The sequence below is a fragment of the Manis pentadactyla genome, chromosome 1 (assembly GCF_030020395.1).
Source record: "Manis pentadactyla isolate mManPen7 chromosome 1, mManPen7.hap1, whole genome shotgun sequence".
NCBI lineage: Eukaryota > Metazoa > Chordata > Mammalia > Pholidota > Manidae > Manis > Manis pentadactyla.
The window spans coordinates 172,650,295-172,673,125 of NC_080019.1; the positions used below are offsets into that span (position 1 = coordinate 172,650,295).

Here is a 22,831-nt window from a genome sequence, read left to right on the forward strand (position 1 = left end):
GAAATGCTGCAATTCATAACCTTCCCCCACCCCAGCTCCTCCCTGGCTGCCAATGGAAGGAAAGAAGATGAATGATTTTAATTCTTACTGCTGCGCTGCCCTGTGCAACTCTGCTGCCAGCTGGTCGTGCTGCAGCCCTGGTTAGAGGAGTTCATATGTAATTTTCACACAGATTATAAGGATGAAGGAGGGAAGGCCAGGGTGGGGAAAGGCTTCCCACTCAGGGAGTAAGAAAGATTAAGGTAGCACGATAGGGCAATACGCGTGACACATACGGTTCTACTCCAGAGTGTTCCACGGCCACAAGGTGATAAGGGGCTTGATGCTAGCCCAAGACAGAAGCCTGACTGAATGCTATTCAAACACACACACACACACACACACACTCAGGAACCTATTTTAAAAAGAAAACTGTGTGGAATGTGTGGAAAGTCTTGATGAAAAGGATCTTACTGGGCTTGAATTTGTTAATGGCTTTCTCAAACATCAGGAGAGTCAAGGGCTGAAGGAGTCTGGGGGGAAACTGAGAGCACAGTAAACCGAGGGGACAGGTGGAAAGACCCAAGGGCAGTCACAGAAGGTGAAAGGGAAGAAAAGGTCAGATAGGGAAAAGGAACGGCTCTGTGACTGGACTTCCCTGAATTCTGCACCTGACTGGACTCTCCTTACGGGAACCTGTCAAGTCTTTGGAGTGGAATTAACCCCTCCTTCACAGTTGCCCATGACATACACTCAAAAATACGTCCAAGAAGCTGGAGATACAAATGCGAGGCGATTAAAGTAAGAGGCAGTTTATCCTTGGGAAAGCCGAGAAAATGGAAAAACAACAAAAAGAGGAAGGCAGCCACAAGGAAAGAGTTCAGGCAGTGACCAGCTGGGATTTTGGTGCGGGTTGTTACTGGGACAAAAACACCAAAGGAATCCAGACCTGGGCACTTTCCTTCAGATGTACGAACATTTCCTGAAAGGAAACCTTTAAAGACTTTGAGCATCAAACTGTCACGGCAGAGGGCAGCGGGGAGAAACAGTGTTCTCAAACCTGTCTCAAGGTATGGCGAAAGATCTGCTTTTTGAAGTCTTTGAAAGACACCTAGATGCACAAGGGGCACATTTCTGTGATTTCTGTAAAATCCGAATAGGCCCTTTCTGCTTGGAGTTCAGAAGCTGTACTTTAGCCAAGCTTAATAAAAACTGAGCCTGAACAACTGCCTATCTTCCATGCATGCATTATACATATGAAAACTAAGGAAGCACACACAAAACAATGTGTTGAAACCCAAGAATTCCACGATAGAAAAAAAAAATCAGGTCTTGATCAAGAAATGCTGCTAAGCAAGTTTGCAGGATCCTCTGCATTTAAGCGAAAGAGAGAGGAGAAAGTTGAGAGGGGAGAAAGAGAGAAAGAAGAAGGAGGGGCTGAGGAGAAGAAGACCAGGAGAGGAAAGCAATAAGAGAAAGATCTTGAGCACATTTTCCTTCGTCCATGACTTAAAATATTTACATCTACCTTTCCTCCTCCTGCCTTTACCATTTCCCCTCCAGCCCCTGCCACCCACCTCCCTAGAGGCTGTCTGCCCCATTCTCACTCCTGATAAATTACTCCACTCCTTGGAGATTTGCTGCTACCTCCTGCACACATCCAATCCAGCTCGGTGCCTTGTCTTTCCCCTGCAGGCTCCCTCTCTCTCTGCTCTGCATTAGGACGTGGAACATACATGCATGCACAGCACCCACATGTACATACAGCTGTCCCGACTTCCCTCTGTCACTTTCCCGTGATGGACACTCCAGATAGTTAGCACAGCAGGCCGAGATGTTGGTGTAAGGATGAAAAGCTCTTCACCTGCAGTGCTGATTAATCATAAACAAGCTTTTTTCAAGGTAGGAGTTCTGGCAAAGGACACCTGGAGAAGGAGAGATTGGGATTCTCCTGTTTGATGAAGAAAGATCCCTTCCAGATGCTAGGTGGCAGTGTTAACTCACAAACAGGCACATACCCAAGACTTGCCAAGTCACACAGATAATTTAGTTTGAGTGAGACACACATAAAAGTGGAGAACTCAGAGACGGGCTGAAGCCAGGAAAATAAGTTGCCGTGACTGTCTGTGAAGAAGTCCATAAACATGGAAGGCTGGCAGTCATTTCTTTAAAAGGGTTCAGCCAGAGCCAGTTGATATTTTTAAGAGTCTGCCTTGTGATTTCAGCATCAAGATTTCAAAGCCAGACTATCTTTTAAAAATATGACACTGGTATGGAGATACCCCCGATGTTTAATATTTTCTCCTGCTCCAGCCAATTTCCCATCCGAATCACAGTACTCAGCATTCATAGCAACTAGAAAATATCTGAACCCCAAGCATTGTTCTGACCACGCAGGAATTCAGGGGAGGTGTCTTTTTCCTTCTCCACATGATCACTGGTGCAACAATGCCTTCAGTCCCAAATTGCCCCAGCTAGGATGCCCAGGAAAATCTTCTACTGTTTCTCCTTCTCACATTCCAATCAATCACCTGGACTTGTGGATTCTCTCATATAAATATTACTCATAGCTACACTCACCTCTCAATCCCCATTGCTCCTGGTTTAGTTTGATTCCTTTTTCCTTCCTTAGAAGATTTTGATAAACTTTGAATTGAACATTCTTCCTCTTGTGTTTTCCCCACCACATAATAACCACAGAGATGAAGGGTGGTCTTTCAGAAGCATATGACTCCCTTCCCTACCAAAGTGGGATGGATTTTCATCTGTGGGGTTAAAGGCCATACATGTTAATGGGACTTCCAAGGCCCTTTATGACCTGGCCTCATTTATCTCATCTTCTTTTCTTCTCAGGACTCCTCTTTGCACATTGTATACTCCAGCCACACATAGTCACTTAGAGTTCCCTTTCTATATCACATTTCGTCACACCTCCAAGCCCCTTTGCATGCTGTTCTCTCTGCCAGAAATAGTTTCCATCCTTTATTCACTAGTGGACATCTATTCTTCAATCACCTATTCACTGTGCAAAACCCCAGGGCAAAGGCCACCGTCTGAACATGCCTCCCCGGCTTCCCAGGTGTAGTTAACCACTTTGCCCTTGGAGCTGGCATTTATGCACAGGTACACAGAGATGGAGACAGACAGATACAGATACATCTCTTTGGCAAAGCGTCTCCCACAGGTGATTTGCGCTATCTGTTTACATGTGTGTCTCCTGTACTAAACTATGAACATCTCAAAGGCAAAGTTGCTGACTTACTTGTATGTATCTCTAAGATTACTTTAGAAGATTTGTAATATATCAGTGTTTAAACATAGGATAACGAATGAGTAGAAGGTGAGTGTTTTTCAACTTGAGGGTGTCCAAAGAAGCATCTGATTATTGGGTTACCAAAAGAATGTTACTGAGAAAAATGAAGTGAGGGACATTTCTCAGTATTAGCACAGTAAACACTGGAGACCAATTACTTGAGCTATAGACAATTTGCCCTTTTGAAGATTATTTCTCCAGACCATGTTTATCCCAGGGCATTAACATAAAAATTTGGCTATCTTGAAAATTTACTCTTTATACTGTCATACATTTTTCTTTCTGTATTTTCCAAATATTCTGACAATCTTTCAGTTGTAAGAGACAGAGTCATTTCAAACACAGTTAGGCAAGAAGGGATTTGTTGGCTCATGTTAGTGGAAATAATATTGGGATAATTTATGGAATCTATGCTTTCATTCACTTAATACATATTATTGAGCACTCACTGTATACGAGTCATTTAACAGTCAGCAATATAGATACAGAGCCATTCCTTTCTTGAAGCTTACATTTACTTGTGCTTATGGGGTGATTTTATCCCCCACAGGGTACCTGACAATGTCTGATGACATTTTTGGTTGTCATGGCATCTCATGGGTACAGACAGGTACACTACCATACTTCCCTTAATGCACTCCAGGAAGACCATCATAACAAAGAATTATTCAGGTCAAATTTCAATAGTGTCTTGACTGAGAACCATGTGTTAAAGAATAAACAAGTAAGTTATATAGAGAGATTGGTTGACAGATGACAGAGAGAGAGGAGAGACATAGAGAAATACTGGAAGTTAATGAGTGTTATAATGTAAATAATGCAGGATAGAAGGAGGAGGAAGAGTGACTTTTTAGAGAGTGATGCCACATAAAGCTTACCTGGTAAACTGTCCTTAGAGGCGACATGAGGGAAAGGAGGGAGAGAGCTATGAGTCCGTCCAGAAGTAGCCTGTCTCATGCAGAAGGAGTAGTAAGTACCAGGGGTATGAGACAGGAACAGGTTTGGCAGATCTGAGAAATAGCACATAGGCTTCAATGATTGAGCAGAGGGTATGAGGGCAGGTATAGGAAATGAAGTTAGGTATGAAACTGCAACGACATCACAAGCATCCTAGGCTATGGGAAGGACTTTAACTTCTCCGAGCAAGATGGAAAGGGTGTGAGTGTGAATGAAAAAGGGGTCAAGTTTGATCTAGAGGTTTTGGATTGAGTAACTGAAAGAATGGAGTTACCACTTACTGAAAGGGAAATATGTAGGAATAAGGAGGAGATAAAGAGCTCAGTTTTATACATATTGAGCTTGAAATGTCACTGAATGTCCAAGTGAGACAGAGTTGTCAAACAAACCTCCAATTCAGGGAAGAGTTTACAACTGAAGAAATTTTGAGGTCATCGACTCCATAGTTATGGCCTCGATGAGATTACCCAGGAAGCGGGGATAGATATAAGCAAGTGCACATAAATATAAATAAGAGAGAAAAGTCTGGGCCCTAGGACTCTCCTACAGTTAAAGGGGTTAGAGAAATGGTGAGCACCCAGCAAAGAACACTGAGGCTCACTCAGTGAGATAAGTAGGAAGCCAGTAAGGAGTGGTTCCCAGAGAAAAGATAGTCTAAGGAATAAGGCAGCAAGCCAAGTGCTCGTGGTAAGTACAGACGACGATGAGGAAGGGTTTACTCATGGGTCTGTGAACAGCTCAAGGGCAGTGTCAGTGAGAACGAAACACAAGAGCCTGAATGGAATCATTCAAGGCAGATGCTATGTTGTTTATGGATAACTATGTGGATAAAACTGCTAAAGATTAAAAAGAAAAGGAAAATACACACATAGTTTAGGATAGTTGTATCATTTTCTCTATGGGAGGCAGTGGACTAGGATATAAAGAAATACAAGGGCATGTGAAACAAAATTGGTAATGTTATAATTCCTAAATTGGGTTATTTCGCTTCATAATGTAAAATGTGTTGCATATAGTCTTTGGAACGAACCGAAGATAAAATAATTGAAACTTAAAAAGAAGACAGGGGAATGGATAGAACTGGAGTCAGTGGTCAAAGACTACTCTTCTGAACAGTTTGTAGGAAAAATGGGCTAGTGGTTGGAGGTGCTATAAAACTTATTTAAGTCTGTTTTTCTTTCATCTTGATTTTAAGATGAAAGGCATTATGCCATGCCTGTATGCTGCTGGGATTGTAGAGGGGAAATTAATGAAGCAATACAGAGAGGGCTGGTAGAATCAGAGCTTCAGGTACTGGAATCCTGATCTTGTGCTGTCAAAGTCACACACCTGTCTTTCACTACTGCCTGTCTCTGTTGGGCTTTATGCTGCAACAGAAGGCTTTCTCTAAGATGGTCAGCTACAGCTCCACATTCTCCCAAATGAACAAATTCAATGAAAAGAGAGAGAAATTTTATCTTTCAATTCCAGAAGGAATTTTTACTGGTTCTGCTTGAAGGGTAGCTACTGATGGTTAAACCTATGTTGCATATCTATACCTGTGGCTAGGCAATGGTGCCTATCAACAGCATGTATCATGTATTACACACAAATATAATAAATTAACCCAGGCCACTACAATCAGGAAAAATTTCTAAAACAAAGAAACTCCCACTACTTATGAAAATATGTTGTAAAAGCAGACATAGCTGGGAAAACTGAGAAAGGGATTAGTGTCTGTTCTTAATGATCCATGGCATCTTCCACTTTCCAGAGTATGTTTTGTTTTGTTTCTCACTTAACAAGAATGGGGGTTGATGTGGAGATTCTTTTTTCGTTGGAAATTTTGTTTAATATAAGCATATGTCACAGATGAAGGCGTGCTTTTCAAAGAACTGCAGGGCAACGGGAGAGAGATTTTTAGAATGTGACTATCTGAAGAGAATAGCACAGAGGCTTTGAGAGAATTCAGACCATTATTCTGGGCCAAGAAGAGAAACACAAAGTGGTTTCAATGGCTATGTGTGGCAGTATTAGAAAGATACCTTTATTAAGAAAGGAAAAGAGGTAGGTGTGCACATATACCTATATATCTATAGGAAAGTCATGAGAAAAAGATTGTCATTCAACATTATTTTTGACTTGAGATATTTTTAATGCCATTTGATTTCCCACTGATTACTGGCACGAGAACAGAAAATATTTTCTTTTTGAAGCAGTTCAGATCTAAGCATTTTTAGGAGGATCTCTCAGAGTCAAATTGTATCATTTACCTCAGACCAACACAACTAAGGAGGGAGTAGATTTATGAAGTTAGCACAGGAAATGAGACCTACTGTCCTTTGTAACTCTTACCTTCAGTTCTTAGAGTCCACATCCCACATGCTAGTAGAATCTTATTAAATAATTTGGGCAGTCACAATAGCTACTTCCTATCTTTGCACTTTGCCAGCTTTGCAACAGCTAGGGACAGCCCCAAGATACCTTCTGCACTTTCCTTCCTCTTCTCCTGGCCCTTCTGGCACCACTCTCTCCCCCTGCTTATTCCATTATCTCCTGGCCCTTTCCCCCACCACTGCACTACCTTCGTTAGGTTGTTCTCAGTAACACCATCTTGTCAAAACTTTCAGACCTGCCCCAAAAGGCACTGATAGCATGAGTGGAAACATGGCTGCAGTAACCAAAGGGAAATGGTTTAATAAACAAATTATAATCAAGTTTGGGCTGTGAAGAATGTGTGATATTCTCCACATATCATAATTCTGAATTGCAAAGAGAAGTCTCATAGCACTCATAGCTCCAAGATCTATGAATTGGACAAACAATATTAATGGGATAAACAGAAAACCGACACAAGCGTAAGATCAACAGCCAAGGGCTTTGTGTTCCTGGAACGGTCTGGCAGCCTGGCAAACACGCTAGAGGCGCTCTCCAAAAGTGAGCTGATGGCGCTGCAGCTTGCATGTAAACAATCATTATGCAATCTTCTTTTAGTTTTCCTCAACCTTTCATGAGGTTCTCTCTGTGAACACCTTAATTAAATGCCAAAGGCTTTAAGCTAATATATTTTCTTCCCATTGCAAAATGCTTCTATTTATTTTCCCAATAATGTTGCTTTTGTAATAACATCAGACTATGGGCTGTTAGGTGAGGGGGAGAACTGAAACTTGAAAAAGAAAGGTCACAAATTTTAAGCCATCTGGGGGTTTTATTGTTATTTTTGAAGTGTGTTTAGCACAGAGACAAATTGTACATTTACCGCAAGTCACTGGGACCTAACGAGCTCCTAATGTGTCCCATACTTCAAGGTTTTTCAGAACAGGCCAGTAACTTAGCAACCACAGCTAAACCTTGACAGGAATAATCATTATTTGTGTTGCAGCCTCAGGCTTCCCCACTGTAGGTTTCTTTTTTTCTTTCTAGCTTTTTTTTTTTTCTTTTTAGAATCCCAGAATAAGGAGGAACAGTTCAAGGGAGGGAGAATTTCCTCCTGTTGCTCTAGGTCGTAAATGGTATGACTAGAACATAGTTCTGTAGCCTGGAGTTCAGAGCAATTCCCTCTGAGACGTTAAGGATGGTAATGGGGAGAAGGCTACGTGTAGTCATTTCAGGTGAATGTCAGATATATTTGGTACCCGCTCAAAACCAATAAACTTTTAGCACCTATGAAATTAACATTTGCAGTTTTGGCAATTCTCAAAGCAACATGAAATTCTCTTGATTAGAAAGTGTTTTAATATTGCTGAGTTACAAGTTTGGCATAAAACAATCCACACTCCTAAGCTGCATGGTCAGCTGTCAACCTGACTGCCCAGCATCTTTACTGCAGTGCATCTTAGCTGCTTTGTACTAAAGTAGCAAAAAATCACTTCATTATGAATGGTCTTCCCTACTTCCCTCAAAAATAAATAAATAAATCTTCTCATAAAGATGATAGAAGATGAAACTATCTAAGATAGTATCCAAACAGAAAATTAAATTTTTATCAGATAAACCATAACAAGTATGGAGAGTCATACAGAATTGAGCAGTTGTTGCTCATGAACTCCAAAGATCTACAAGAATTTTCATGGTTTCTGCAGAACTAAAGAAGTTATGGCACTGGTAGGACATTTTAACAGACCATTATTATCAGGAAAAGCATAGCAATGATGAGAAAGTTTACTACACAGACCTATCTCTGATTCTACGAGTTTATCTGTGGTCTACACAATAAGTGCTAATCCAGGAAGCCCCCAAAACAGAAGAGAAAATGTGTTGTTATCACAGGTCTCTACTTAACTGCATTATAGGAGGTCAAGAAAATAAAAGGAATACTTCTTAGTTTACATCTATTTTTGAAAAGAAAAATAATAAAATGTTATGGAAATTCAGGATCACTAAGCTCTAGCCCTCACGTTTCTATTAACTAGACATATGACTGTGTGCCATGGTTAACCACTGTAGACACAGGAACATTCCTTAGATGGTTGTAGACCCAGATAGCCCCTTTAGTCTTAGTGCTCAAAGATCTTCATGAAAAGACAGAGTAAAAGGGCAGGATAATGCATCACACTGTGACTAGTTCTGAATAAACAATGGCATAGATGAATGCTGGTTCTTTCCTTCCTTTTTTCCGAAAAAAGAATAATTATAATGGTTTTTGGCACAAGCCTGTGCTGTGGGACCTGACTAGTGAATGCACTCTAAGTTCTCTATTTAATGATTTAAAGGATAGCTACCACAGGAGTTTGATTAATAAAAATTGCTCCTAAAAATGCTTATGAAAATAAGCTTTGCTGATGACTAGCATCTGATTCTCATATGTCTATATATTTGGGGTAATTATTTTATTGTCAAGAAATTATTTATCTGAGAAATGGTTACTAGCTGATAAACAAGAGAGACCTTTGTCTTTTTCTGGATATAATATATATTTCTATGTGGTGGGAGTAATGGATGGAAGGTGAGCTAGGATATCTCAGTGGGAGGTACAGGATGATCAGAGAACAAGCAGGAGTCTAGAAGAAACTTTAGGACTAGCTGCAAGGAGGATACATATCTTGAAAGAAACAAAAAAAATAAAGTTGGATAGAGTGAGAAAATGTCAGTGTTCAAGATGCCTGGCAAAAGGGACCTGGACCTTGGCAGAACTTGGAAGTTAGATACTGATTTATAGACTGAGAAATCCCAGTCAGATCTTTCCTCCAATCTGAATAAAGCTTTATTGATTTTTATGCATATCCCACTTAATTGCTTAAGACCACTTTCTTTAGACTTTTGCAAAGGTGTCCTTTTGCACAACTCCTGGGGGTAGAGATTTTCAATATAGTCTATGTAAATGGCTGCATACTGCACAACCCTGTGGGGGAGAACCTAGCATGATTGTCTCTCAGGATTATCTATATTGCAAACTATAACTTAACGAAAGAATTGATAGCAATACATGGGTGCTCTCTCAGTAGGTAGAGAGAGAAAGAGAAAGAAAGGGAGGGAGGGAAGAAGTCATGAGGAAGTCTTAGACGGGTTTATTTCACCATTCCTGTTTTAGTCCACAAAAACTATTTAGAGCTCTATAGCTAAGGTAACCAATGTTCTGTGATTTGGGAAATTGCAGCCTGGGAGGCTAGGAAAACACAAAGACAGAGTACAAATTAATCTTTTTATTTTTCTTTGCCAGGGCAAGTTCTGAGAAAATAGAAATATAATCTCTTCTGAATTTACTGAGAAATATAACAAGAATGCTAAAGAGAAATTACTATGAATTTTTATGAGATGAAATAAACATATTTATCCTTCGAGTCAAAGGAATTTTCTTTGATTTCTACCCCTAAGTTATTGGAGGGCAGGAGCAGGGGAGGTTATTCTCAGATGTGATCAGCCAAGGACAATGCTCAAATAATATTCATTTAAGAAAAAGAGCAAAAATGATGTGTTGTATACATTGGGTCGGTTGGTGCAGTGGTTCCCATTTTATATTAACACTCTTGATGGTTATCAGGTTGAAAGTAGTTACATTTAAGCAAATCAACTGGTAATCCAAAATAAAGTAACAATCATTCTGTTTCCATTAACTGCAAGACAACAATTAAAATAACATAAAAAAAATAAGATGAGTAAGAAAGAACCGGTATGATGGTTTGACCAGGAATGTCCTTTGTCTGCAGTGTCCTTATGGTGCTGAATTGGCCAGACATTTTTGGAAGTATGTGATTCTGCTTTTGGAAGCTTGTGATCGCCCTCCCCCCATCATCACCTATTTGAATCAGTCCAGTTCAATTTGACAAGCGCTTATGGACCACTTCATGGAAAAATGGGAAGAAACTGGACTTGGTCTCAGAATTCCTGGATTCGGTGCTGGCTCTGCTATTTACTTCCTAATTTGACTTTCACTAAATAAATTTGCCTGTTTGGGTCATGGTTTCATAATGTGCAAAATGAAAGTCTAGACAGGTTGTGACACCCTTTCAGATGTAAAGACGTGACTGTGAGCATCACACTTTCCTGGGACTGTAGAGGAATGCAGAACAGCTGTCTGGTTTGAGACTCTCTCACTTAGATGGCAACGTGACGCGGCTGGCCCTGGCCATCGACTTGTTTGCTCCCAGACTTATTCTTTGCTCCTTCTCTGCCTGTTCTGAATCATATTTCCTGAGCCCCTTGCTTCTGGTTTTCTGGAGGTTTAGCTGATGAGAGGAATTGATAGGAGACTGGAAATTAGGAGGAGGAGAAAAGCCAAAGTAATTTCCTGTCTCTGTCTCTCTGCTTGAGTAGCGTCCAAGGCAACCATGTTAATTCCTGTTAGACAACTTCTCCTCCACTGTCCCAAGTGGCACAGCACAGGCAAGGTGATCATGTGGGATCCACCAGGAAGTTCCTGGGGTCCAGTAGTGCCACCTACACCCTTGGATCCTGCAGCTCAAAGGTATGGGCAGCCTTATTTTGTTTGTGTTACTTTCTGGTCTGCTTCAACATCTTCTGCTTGGAAGTTCAATTATTTTGTTCCCAGTACAATCGATTCTCTCCATTTGAAATACCAGAGTGGTTTCTTTATCCTGACTGGATCCTGAGTATTGTGTAATGGAAAGAATGTGGCTTCATAGAAAAAACAAAAAACAGTGGGTTTGAATCTCAAATCTGCCCATTAACTAGCTAAGTGATTGTGGGAAAAAGTTATTTCATCTCCTTAACTATAATTATTGGAATAATAATACTTAAGTTGCAAGATGTTTCTAAGGATTAAATGAGAAAACATATGTGAAATGGTGTCTGGCAAATGTTAAGTGTCCAATAAATGTTAATTCCCTTTCTTTTTTTCTCATGGACTACTCAGTAAGAAAACAAAAAGGTGCTCTTCAGATAATTATACAGCAAAATAAAACTATAAACAATATGCAAGGATACAAGGATGTGCTTATAGAACATAACTCACCTACTTTAAGTACCCCACAGGTCTAATCCAAACTATAGACGCTTCCCTGTGCTATGGAACCTTCTAGATTAATCTGCTTGTATTGTCATAATAAAAAAAACACAGGCTTGATGGCTTAAACTACAGAAATGCATTTCCTCACAGTTCTGGAGGCTAGAAATTCATGACCAAAGTGCCTGCTGGTACAGTTTCTGGCCTGAGCTCTCTTCCCTGCTCATAGATGGCCACCTTCTGGCTTTGTCCTCATACGGCTTCTTCTCAGTGTGCAGAGAGGGAGAGAGAGAGGACAAACCCTTTGGTGTCTATTCTTTAAGAACACTAATCCCACAGGATCAGGGATTCACCCTTATTACCTTATTTAATCTTAACAAAATATCTTTAGCGGCACCGTCTCCAAACATAGACACACTGGCTTCAGGGCTTCAGCATATGAATTTGGGAGGAACACAAACATTCAGCCCACAACACCTCCTAGATACACTTTCATGGTGTTAGTGTTGAGGCAGCCTTCCCTATTTAAAACAATCAGAAGATCTAGATTGCAAATGTAATTTTCCCAATATTCCTTAACCCCAATTCTTCATGTATTTTTATTTTCAAGTTCACAAAACCAATGTGCCCTACCTCATAAATCTTGAAAGTTCAAGTCTTATATGGCAATGTACCTTCTCTCTAGTCTCTGACATCACTACATCAGTGCTGTATTTAAATTTAGGAAAGGAAGAGTTGTTTTGACTTTGGGGGCAAGATCAGCTTCCTACTCTCCAACAACATTAAGATGACTCAAAGAAAGAAGTTATCATCCCTTTTAAAAGGGTTTCTTCGGTTCAGAGAATGTTGTATTTCCCTTTGGACATGAAATTTAATTTAGCTGGTCCCATGTAGGCAAGAAACAGAGAAGATTCTAAGGTAAATGAGTAGTTTTAAAAATTAGCCACATAAACCAAATAAATGCTTAGGTCTGGCAGAACTTGGCACACTTAAGGACAAGTTACTTATTCACGGGAAACTCAATTCCCCATACTTGTAAAAGGAGGGATATAAAGCAATCTAACTTGTTAGGGATATTACATTATTACATTTATAAAATACTTTCAAAATCTATTGCCTTTATAATTGGGGTGAGTGGGCAGGGAGGGGGAAGGGGATAAAGGGAGACAAAAATTCTCAAATATGAGTTGGTCTCAGGGATAGCAGTATAGCACGGAGAATACAGTCAGTGATTCCATAACGTCTTCCTATGCTGACAGACAGTAGCTGCGCTCATTGGGGTGAGGATTTAATAATGTGGGTAACTGGTGAACCACCATGTATATTTGAAACTAATATTAGATTGTATGTCAACTATGCTTCAATAAAAAAAAAAATTGGTCAATTTTCATTAAAAGTATAAATATAAATATTTAATATGTAATGTATTATAAATATATTGAGTATTATAATAATTAACAATATATTAATTTATATTAAAATGTAATAAACAAATGGCATTTGATTAACATAACTCATCATTTCATTTCTAATCTATAAAATAGTGTAAAGTCATCCAGTTAAAATGCTGACATCGTATGATGATACTATTTTCCATAGCTTATACTCCTATAAGGGCCAGAAAAAATTGGGGCAGTATTGACACAAATTACTTTCTATATTTACACAGGAACCGTGGAATTCTTGGTCAAACTTCAAGCGGATACCTGAAGAAAGAGTGGAAGTAATTACTCTATCTGACTATGTATGAGAAGATAGAATGTCAGCGGTTAGCCAGGAATAATAGGTTTCTCAGATGTTTGCTTAAAGTTTTGTATTAAATTTTCCAAGGTAACTTTTCCTGGCAAAAACGTAAGGGGGCCTGGTCATTGAATCTCACTTTGAAAAGACAGTGGGTGGTCGCTTTCTTCTGCCAATAACCACTGAAAGGCATTGTAGGACTCCAGAGCTGAGCCTGCTGCTAATGCTATATATACTCAGTGCCACTATGAATATTTCCCACAGCCCCCCACCCCCAAAAAAGTGCCCAAAAAGTACATCTTAAAAAATGTATCAAGACCTTAGGAAGGGCTATCAACTTTCAACAAGTAAACCTATTTCAACAAACCCAACCAAAGGAGCTATGGATTAGGATCCATATACAAAGATGTTCATTTCCCCATTATTTACAGTGGCAAAACTAGAAGAACCTAAATGTCCTACAGAAAATGAATTATTTAATGACAGAATATATGTTCAGTGGAATACCTCAAGGTGTTCAAACCATATTCAACAAAAGTAGCAGAAGAACAAATGCTCTTCTCACCTTTTTATAAGGAACATCTACTTTTCTTTCACTTTCTCTCATTTTATGCACTTTTCAACTGTAACTGAGATCATACAGATTTTTACAAAATCCAGATGTAGCTTCTTGGAATCATGAAATCCAACTTTGTATTCACTCTCATTGGCCACATGATAATTGTATTCCTCCTAAGGAAATGGGTACAAATACCTTCCCCAGATACTTTCAGTCTGTCCTTCCACTAATCAGCCCACCTCTCCTCACAAAGGCTGATGTGGTACCTATGCTTCTGACTGAAGTGATATTAAGAGATTTTGCTTAGCTTAGGCTCCTTGCACTTAACTTTAAGATACATGAAACCACCTTCTCCAATTCAGGACCCACAGTCCATATCATGGGAGGCAAGGTGTGTAATGGTTAAGTACATGAGCTCCAGCTCCAGATAGTGAGGTCCCGTACTGCCGCCTACTTACTCAGAAAGATATTTAACATCTCTCTGTTCAGTTTACTATTCTGTAAATCAGGTTTCTGTGAGGATTACAAGAATGTGCATATCACTTGGAGCAGTGCCGGGCACATAACATTCAATAAATGCTAGTTATTATTAGTATTATGAAGAATGTCAGACCCTTTTTGTATCTTCCATACTGATATTGAATCATTTTCTGGTAGTATTTTGTGTATTATACTTCACAGGAATAATATTTCATTGACTTTTTTGAAAAAACAGATGATAATGATTAATGCATCAAAGAATGTATTTTGAGGGGAAGAGAATGTTTAGCACTATTAGACTTTCTTTTTTTAAAGTTGTTTCAGAGACTTCAACTTAAACAAGTTGTACATTCAACTGGAAATAATAAGAAGGAATCCTGGCATCTCATGGCTTGCTTTTTCCACCAGGCGACACTAGAGCCTCATGAAGATAATGCAACCCTTGGAAGAGCTCCAAATGACACTGGAAGAGGACGGGGTGGGGGGTGGGGGGCGTGGAAAGTATTAAATGTCTTCATACCAGATGAAGCAAGATTGGGAGAAGTCTCTTAGCATATCATTATAAAATTTGAGGTGAATGAGACAATCTCCCTTTTCATTTAAAATTTGTCAGATTTAACTTATGGAGCTGCTAGATTCAGTGCAATGGACACCTGTTCCTCACTGAGAAAATATTTTAAACATCAGATGCAAATTAAAATGTTTCCCGTATTTCAAATAGAGTATAATTCATAAAAAACTGTTTGCATGTTGCAATAAAGCAAAATCTTAGCTTGGCAGTTTTGATTTGTTATTTTACAAACATCTCTGCATAAATTTGGTTTGAAGGTACAACTCTACCCATATCCCCTAATTATCAATTGATTTTGACTCCCTAACATTGGCTTTCCACTAGAATGACTCTGAATTTGTGCTCTGGATCTGGTTATCAGAATTCCTTCTAGATGTAGGTAAATAACAATGCATACTGTATGGTTTAGTCTGATGTTTTAGCGCAAAATGAAAATTCTCAAGTTTAAATCATGAGGACACTGTGGATTTGATCACTCTTAATGCTTGTGAAGCCTTGAAATAGTTTAGGGAATTTTTTTATGCATTTCAAACTGCATATTTAATATTTCCAACCATGAAATGGTAATAGAGTTTATTCTCAAACTTGCAAATGAAACCCAGGAAGGTTCAGGGAGGGCAGCACTCCAGAGGATGGTATTTGAATTCAAAATGACATTGTTAAATTGGAGAAGTAATCAGAAATCAACAAAATGAAGCTTAACAGGAACCAGTGGAAATGATGATGGAAAGAAAAAAGAAAAAAAGAGTAAGTGGCACAATTGCCGAAATGGGAATTCTACAGGAGAATGCCCTGCATTCAACTTAACAGATCATAATATAAGCATAAATTAGGCCAAGGACTAATGAAGCCTAGTTATTTTTTTATTATTTTTTCTTAAATATATTATTAGAATGCATGAATCCTTGCCTAGTTGGCCAGTCCAGTGCTCTCTTTTACCTCTTATTCCTTACTCCTCTTATCCTCCTTCCTCAACCCTTGCCTTCTTCAGCTTTTTTTCAGGCTTTTTGCTGACTTCTTGAGTCACCTGGTTAGTCCTAACCCTAATGGCACAAGGGGTAAATAAATGAAGAACAAGTCATTATAAACTACAGCTAGAAATGACTTGCAGTCAGTCAACATCGCATGTTGAGAATCTTCTCCAATCCCAGAGACTTAAATATGTAGAAGTTGAGCACATTGTGGCATAGTTCTTTAGGTGGGTACTAATGTCCCCCACATTCCAATCTTAACTAAGGAATTGTGCAAACAGAGAGAGACACATTAATTACCTCCTGGTAACAAAAGATATCAGCTAGTTTATGTGGGGCCCTGAATGCTATCACAATCCTGAGCTGCCTCTCTTACCAATAGGAGGCAAAGATAAGTATGAAAATTGCACTCTAGCATAGCAATATTTCACTTTATGAGAAACGGCCAGTTCTCAAAAAATGTTTGTGCCATTTTACACATTCCCAGCATATATGAGATTTAAGTTACTCCATATCCTTAACATCATATCATATTGTCTTATTTCTCTTTAATTTTAGCTATTCTAGCAGGTGTGAAATGATATCTCATTGGAGTTTCAATTTGCATTCTTCATTGCGTTTTCAATTTGCATTTCCAGGATGACTAATGATGTTAAGCACCTATTCACATGCTTACTGGTCATTCATATATCTTCCTTTGTAAATTGTCTGTTCAATACTTTTGCTCATTTTTAATTAGATTGTTTGTCTTTTATTATTGATTTTTAGGAGTCCTTTCTATATTCTTGATACAATTTATTTGTAAGAAATGCATTCTGAACATTTTCTTTCCAGCTGTAGCTTGACTATTCATTTTCTTAATGATGTCTTTTGATGAACAGACTTTTTAATTTTAATGATCTCTGATTTATTAGGATTTTCATTCCATATAATGGTTTACACTTCTTGGGTTCTATCTAAGAAACCTTTGCCTTCTACAATGTAACATATTCATTCACTTATATTTTCTTCAAGCTTTATGGTTCCAGGTTTCATGTTTAAATGTATGATTATTTCAAATTAATTCTTGGGAATGGAATAAGGTAGATGTAGATGTCATTTTCCCCCCCAGTGTGAGTAATCAGTTGTTTCAGAACCATTGTTCAAAAATACTTTTTTCCTATTTAATTAACATAGTATGTTTGTCAAAAATTGAGTACACTCAATATTAATATTAACGTAACAATTCTTACCAAACTGATGTAAGGACTTGACGTTATTCAAATCAAAATTCTAGTAGGCTTTTTTTTAGTAGAAATTGACATGTTGGTTTTACAGTTTGTGCAGAAATGCATAGGATCTAGAACAACCAGAGTGATTTACAAAAAGAAGGAAGTTAGAAGAATTACTCTATCTGACTTTAGGACTTACTATAAGACTACTGGAATCAAGATAGTTTGGGTATTTGCAAAAAGATAGACATAGATTAATGGAACATAAAAGGGATTCCAGAAATAGAGAAACACACATACAAATTGATTTTTAGCAAAGGTACCAAGGGAATCAATGAGAAAAGGAAAGACTTTTAAGCAAATGAATACCTGTATAGAAAAATGTGAATCTACCCTTACATCATACACAAAAATTAACTCAAATTGAATTCTAGTCCTAACTGTAAAACCTAAAACTATAAAACTCCTAGGAGAAAATCTATATGATTGTAGGGTAAGAAAAATTTCTTAGAACACAGTAGCATGAGACATACAAGAAAATAAAGATACACTGTCCTTCATTAACATTCAAAGTCAGTAATCTCCAAAGACACCATTAAGTAAAGAAAAGGCAAGCCACAGATTGGTAGAATGTAATCACATATACCAGACAAAGAGCTTGTATCCAGAGCAAAGAACTTACTGAACTCAATTGTAAGAAGGCACAAAACTATCAATATGAAAACAAATTAAAGATTTGAAAAATATGAATGGCCAGTAGTACATGGAATGATGTTCAACTTCACTAACCACTGAGAAATGAAAATTACATATATACATACTACCATTAAAGCTTATCAAACTGGACACTTTAGAACTGTGAACTTTATCATATGCAGGGAAAGAAAGAGAGGGGAAAGAGGAGGGAAGGAGAAAAGAGGGAGGGAGGAAAGAAGGAAAAAAGGAGGGAAGGAAGAAGGAAGAGAGAAAAAAGAAAGAAAGTCAATCAGTCAGTCAGTCAACTCAAATACCAGTTTCTCTGCATAGTCTCTGTGGGTCCTTAGCCAGAGGTAACATCTTTACATAGATAGACAGATACATACATAGATAGATAGACTGGCTGACCAATATTCTGTACATATTGCACTACTAAGCTTGTTTGTTTTTACTCCATGAATGATGTTTCAAAACATTAGAGCACTATTCATGGTAACTAAATAGTTGATGAGGAAAATTTCTTCTTTATAGAAGAATTCTAGGGGGAAAATAGAATAATGTAATTTAAAAATCAGTTTTATTACCTCCTAATGGAATAGTAACTTGGGCAATGTTCATCAGTGGACAATAAGAATAATAGGGGAAATTTGGTGAGAACCTTTTTAATATATGAGGCTGGGCTTCCAGCCCCTGAACCCATCGATTAGTCTAACCATTGTTAAAAGCATAACAACCAGTTAGCTGTCTGGTGCTGGCCTTCATATGTGATCTAGATATGCTACACAGTGCCTACAACATATTGTTGAGAAAAATCATTGATTCTGAGTCTCATCAAGCTCTAACTAGGAGAAATACACAGACTGGAGGAGCCCCTTAATCAGTAACACAAAGAAACAAACAAATCTAGAATATAAGATATTTTATAAGATAAGTGGCTAAATTTCCCAAACAAATGGAAAGTTTGGAGGAGGGGGGCTCTTACAGACTAGAGATTTAGGAGAGGATACAAACAAATACAGTGTGTGGACTTTTTCTTTGAAACCTTGTTGGAACAAACCGATGACAAAAAGACATACCCAAGACGATTAGAGAATCTGAGTGTGGTCTAGTTATTAAAGGATCTGAGCAAAATGTTTAATTTTTTTTAGGAGTGATAACATCACTGTGGCAATATTTTATAGTATGTCCTTTCCTGTTGAAGCATACTGAAGCATGTATGGGTAAAATATTATATTTAGGACTTGTGTTACAGGACAGTGAAAAAATGGAAAAGGAGTGAGATAAGTGAAACCACATAGGCCTAACATTGATAAATACTGAAGCTGGTGATGGGTACATAGAGATTCATTACACAATTTTTTCTTTCTAGTAGTGTGAATGTTTTAAAACTTTCCTAAGGAAAGATGTAAATGCCTATGAAAATCCACATTTCATGTTTTCTTTTCTTCTTAACATTTAGTTAGCACTGAATGATACTTATGTATCCTAACTCCATCTCCCTTTCTGATGCTGTGAAATGCATTTATTTTTACCTTTCACAATATTGAAAACAACCAGCCATGTGCAAGAACATGCTTTCATCTTCAGGGACATACCAATATACATCTAGGCCACTTTCCCATTCTTAACATCCCCTTCTTCAGCCTCATCTTCCTTTCACTGTGAAAGAGAAACCACAGAAGACAGGCAGGACTCAGTCCTCTCTCAGAACAGTTCTGGCTCATATCGGTGGGGTGAGTATGTTCACAGGCCTCTGTGCTCAGAGGGCTGACCCGGGCCCAGGGTGAGTGGCCTGTTGAGGTGCAGCACTTCCAAGAAGGAGGCTGGAACAATGTGCTGGAAATAAATTCTGAAGCTCAGGTATTAGTTTAGCTTTTCTTCCTCTTTCAGTACTGAAGGAAGTAACAGCTTTGCAGAGGGACAAAGGAAAAAAAAATCATTGAATCCTTGTACAAACATATTACTATCCACTTGCTGTCTGTGTCTCAGTCACAATTAATTTATTGCTGCCTCTAGAACCTTCCAAACTCATTCTCTCTGAAGGCACTTGCCCTGGTCCCTTCATACATCTCCAGCCTCAGCTCAAATGCCATCTTTTCTGTCAGACCTTTCTGAGCACCCAATCTAAAATAATTCATCTCTCCATCACTTTTTCACATTTATGCCATTTATCTTCTTCTAAACACTTAGCACTATCTTTTTTTTCCTCACTTCCTTATTATCTGTCTTTATGTGCAGAGCCATCCTTAACTAGAATGCAACTTTAGGGATCTCATGATTCCTTGTCACCTCTACAATGACTCAAAAGGTCACTGGAAGGCGGTAAGAATTCAATACATACTTTTGGCTTGACCATTTTTTTATATTGATAGAAATGTATATTATATTATGACTTTATACCATAATATAACAGTAGCAGCAAAACAAATGTTAGTATTATAAGAACATTTTTCAAAACATGATATATTAAAATGTCTTGATGGAAACTAGAGATGGCAGTGCGATAGAAACAGGACTCTAAACATGAGCAATACTGGTAATATACATACAAATAATAATAACAGCATCAATACACCTTTCCTAAATGAACTAATAATCTCTTCAGATCAGTACCTTATTAATCATCATACTATCCCTAGAAATTCTAGGAGGAAGAAGCTACACAAAGGTGTTAAGTAATTTGGACAAAACATTCAGCATGTCTGACAAAACTCAAGCCTTCAAACTAAAAATCAACTATTTATCAATTCATTCATTCAATAAGCACTTACTGGGACCCTATTATGTCTCATGCAAGAAGCCTGTCTTCTCAAGATATTTCTGAAGTATATTTTGCTCCTGTCTAACTCTACATTGTATAGAAGAAAGAGAACACCAAGGCTTGTGAAACTTAAAACACACAAAAATCCTACAGCTAATTAAGATTAGCCTAAGGTATCCCAGCCACATCTTTTCAAGCCAACCATTCGAGCCTGATATTAGTGATGGCATTATTGATCAACTACATGTAATTTTCTACACAATGGATATTTACTTACATCTCCTCAATCAAATAACCAGTATAAAAATATACTGCATTTTTTTCTTCATCTGCGTCCCTCTTGATCTTTCTCTAGAGGAACAGTTTTCAGATCTTTGTCTTAAATTCTCTTGGAGGTGGAAATGAATAGGTTCTTTTTATTAAGCAAATGTGAAGTTAAAGAAATCCATGGTTTCAAGTTTTAACTGTGTGAGTTAAGAAAGGAAGTGGGCCAAGCCTCCTGGGGGAATCCCATCTGTCCTGGTGCTAGTGACCAACTAAGCTGCTGATTTGACATTCCGGGGAACTGGGATGTATTCTTCACTGGAGAAATCCCAAACCGTCTGACAAAACCTAAAGCATTTGACCTTTCCAGCCTTACTTCTTTCATTATTTAAAATAAAAGGAGAAAAAGAAAAATGAGAGAGCCAGCAGAACCACACAGAAATTTGCTTATCAGACTCCATCTTCAGCGGTGTCCTTAAACCTTTTTGAAATGTGATCACAGAATTGTTAACTTTAGGGTGAAATTGGGCCAAATTGAAATGCCAACTCATATTTCAGAAAGCCATGCATGTTATCATCCTCCAGGGGTAAACTGGAACCTCAAAGCTTTATATATACATACATATATACACTTACACACCCACATATGTATGCATGTATTAGGAGGGGGTTAGTTGTAACATTTTTGTAGCCAACTGTGTTCTTAGGGAAGAAATGAGTCATACTATTCCTGAAGAAAACTAAGGACAGAACAAAACTAGTAATATGAAACTTTAAGAAAATAATATCTAAAATAAAATCGAGCATGATACATCTGGCAGATTTTGTGACTCTGGGAGGATATAGTAATGCTATGCAGAATGAATATAATATGTATATTTATAAATATATAAATATAAATTATATATAATGTATTACATAAATACATTTATATTTCACATGATCAGTGATTGATGTTTATTAAATTAAACATATTTTATAAATTATAGATAGCTATAGAGATACAGATATATAGAATATATAGATATAAATATATGAGAATAAAATTAAAAGGATAATCTGATAAATTATCTAAATTCTCTTCTTTTCCTTAGCCACAGAGACAGCAGTTATAACTTGGAATTCTTACGTTTGTTCAGATAATCATGGGCGGAAGCATCAGAGGAGCATATTAGAAATCATGATATAATTTTCTTTTATAATATATTAAATTACATTTACAAATATTGAGTTCTAGTGTATTTCACAAATGGGAAAAAAGGTAATAGATAAGTATTCTTTGAGGGTGGGGATCACTTTCGCATTAAATATTCTCTGTACAAAATGAGTTTGGGGCAAATATACACTTGATCAACGAGTCACAAAACACCATATTAAAGAAAAGATAATAGCAATACTCAGCCCTGTATTTTAATTTGTCTTTCCTTTTGTTTAGGAAGCTGGGTGAGCCCTACCCAGCCTTGAAATCAGAATCACTGTTGCCTCATACAACTTACAAGGAAAAGATCTGGATGAGGAGGACGATGAGGAAAAGGACTGCATAGAATTCATTTATGAAAATGATCTGCTCCCACTAAACTAACATACATACGTGTCTTGTTTCCCAGCCATCCCTAAATCCTTGTACTTCCTGCCTTCTTCTCTGGGCTTTCGTCATTCCCTACTCGGCTGACACTGTTTTCCATCTCTACTTGTCAAATACCGTAGCCTCCCAGATCTGAGCTTCTTTCAGTCCCCTCTATGTTAGGAATTCACTTCACAGCCTCACCCTGGGCTTTCTCATCATCTCTATCTACTCTCTCACTTCAGAGTCATTGCATCTCACTGTCTTGTTCCAGTTACAATCTCCTATTTTTTTTAACCCACCCCCTCTGTTTTTCCTGAGCCTCATTAGAGCTGCTATTTGATCTCCCCGAGACTTGTAGTCTTCTAACACTTCATTTTCTTT

The 22,831-nt window shown here is 38.0% G+C and overlaps 1 long non-coding RNA gene across 1 annotated transcript; it reads left to right on the top strand.

Annotated features, from left to right (window-relative positions):
• The first annotated feature begins 557 nt into the window (after nucleotides 1-557).
• On the top strand, nucleotides 558-14,893 carry LOC118911418 (uncharacterized). The gene is made up of 4 exons (XR_005024433.2): nucleotides 558-1,049; nucleotides 10,375-11,132; nucleotides 13,300-13,353; nucleotides 14,818-14,893. It is a non-coding gene; the product is annotated as an uncharacterized LOC118911418 (long non-coding RNA).
• The last annotated feature ends 7,938 nt before the right edge of the window (nucleotides 14,894-22,831 follow it).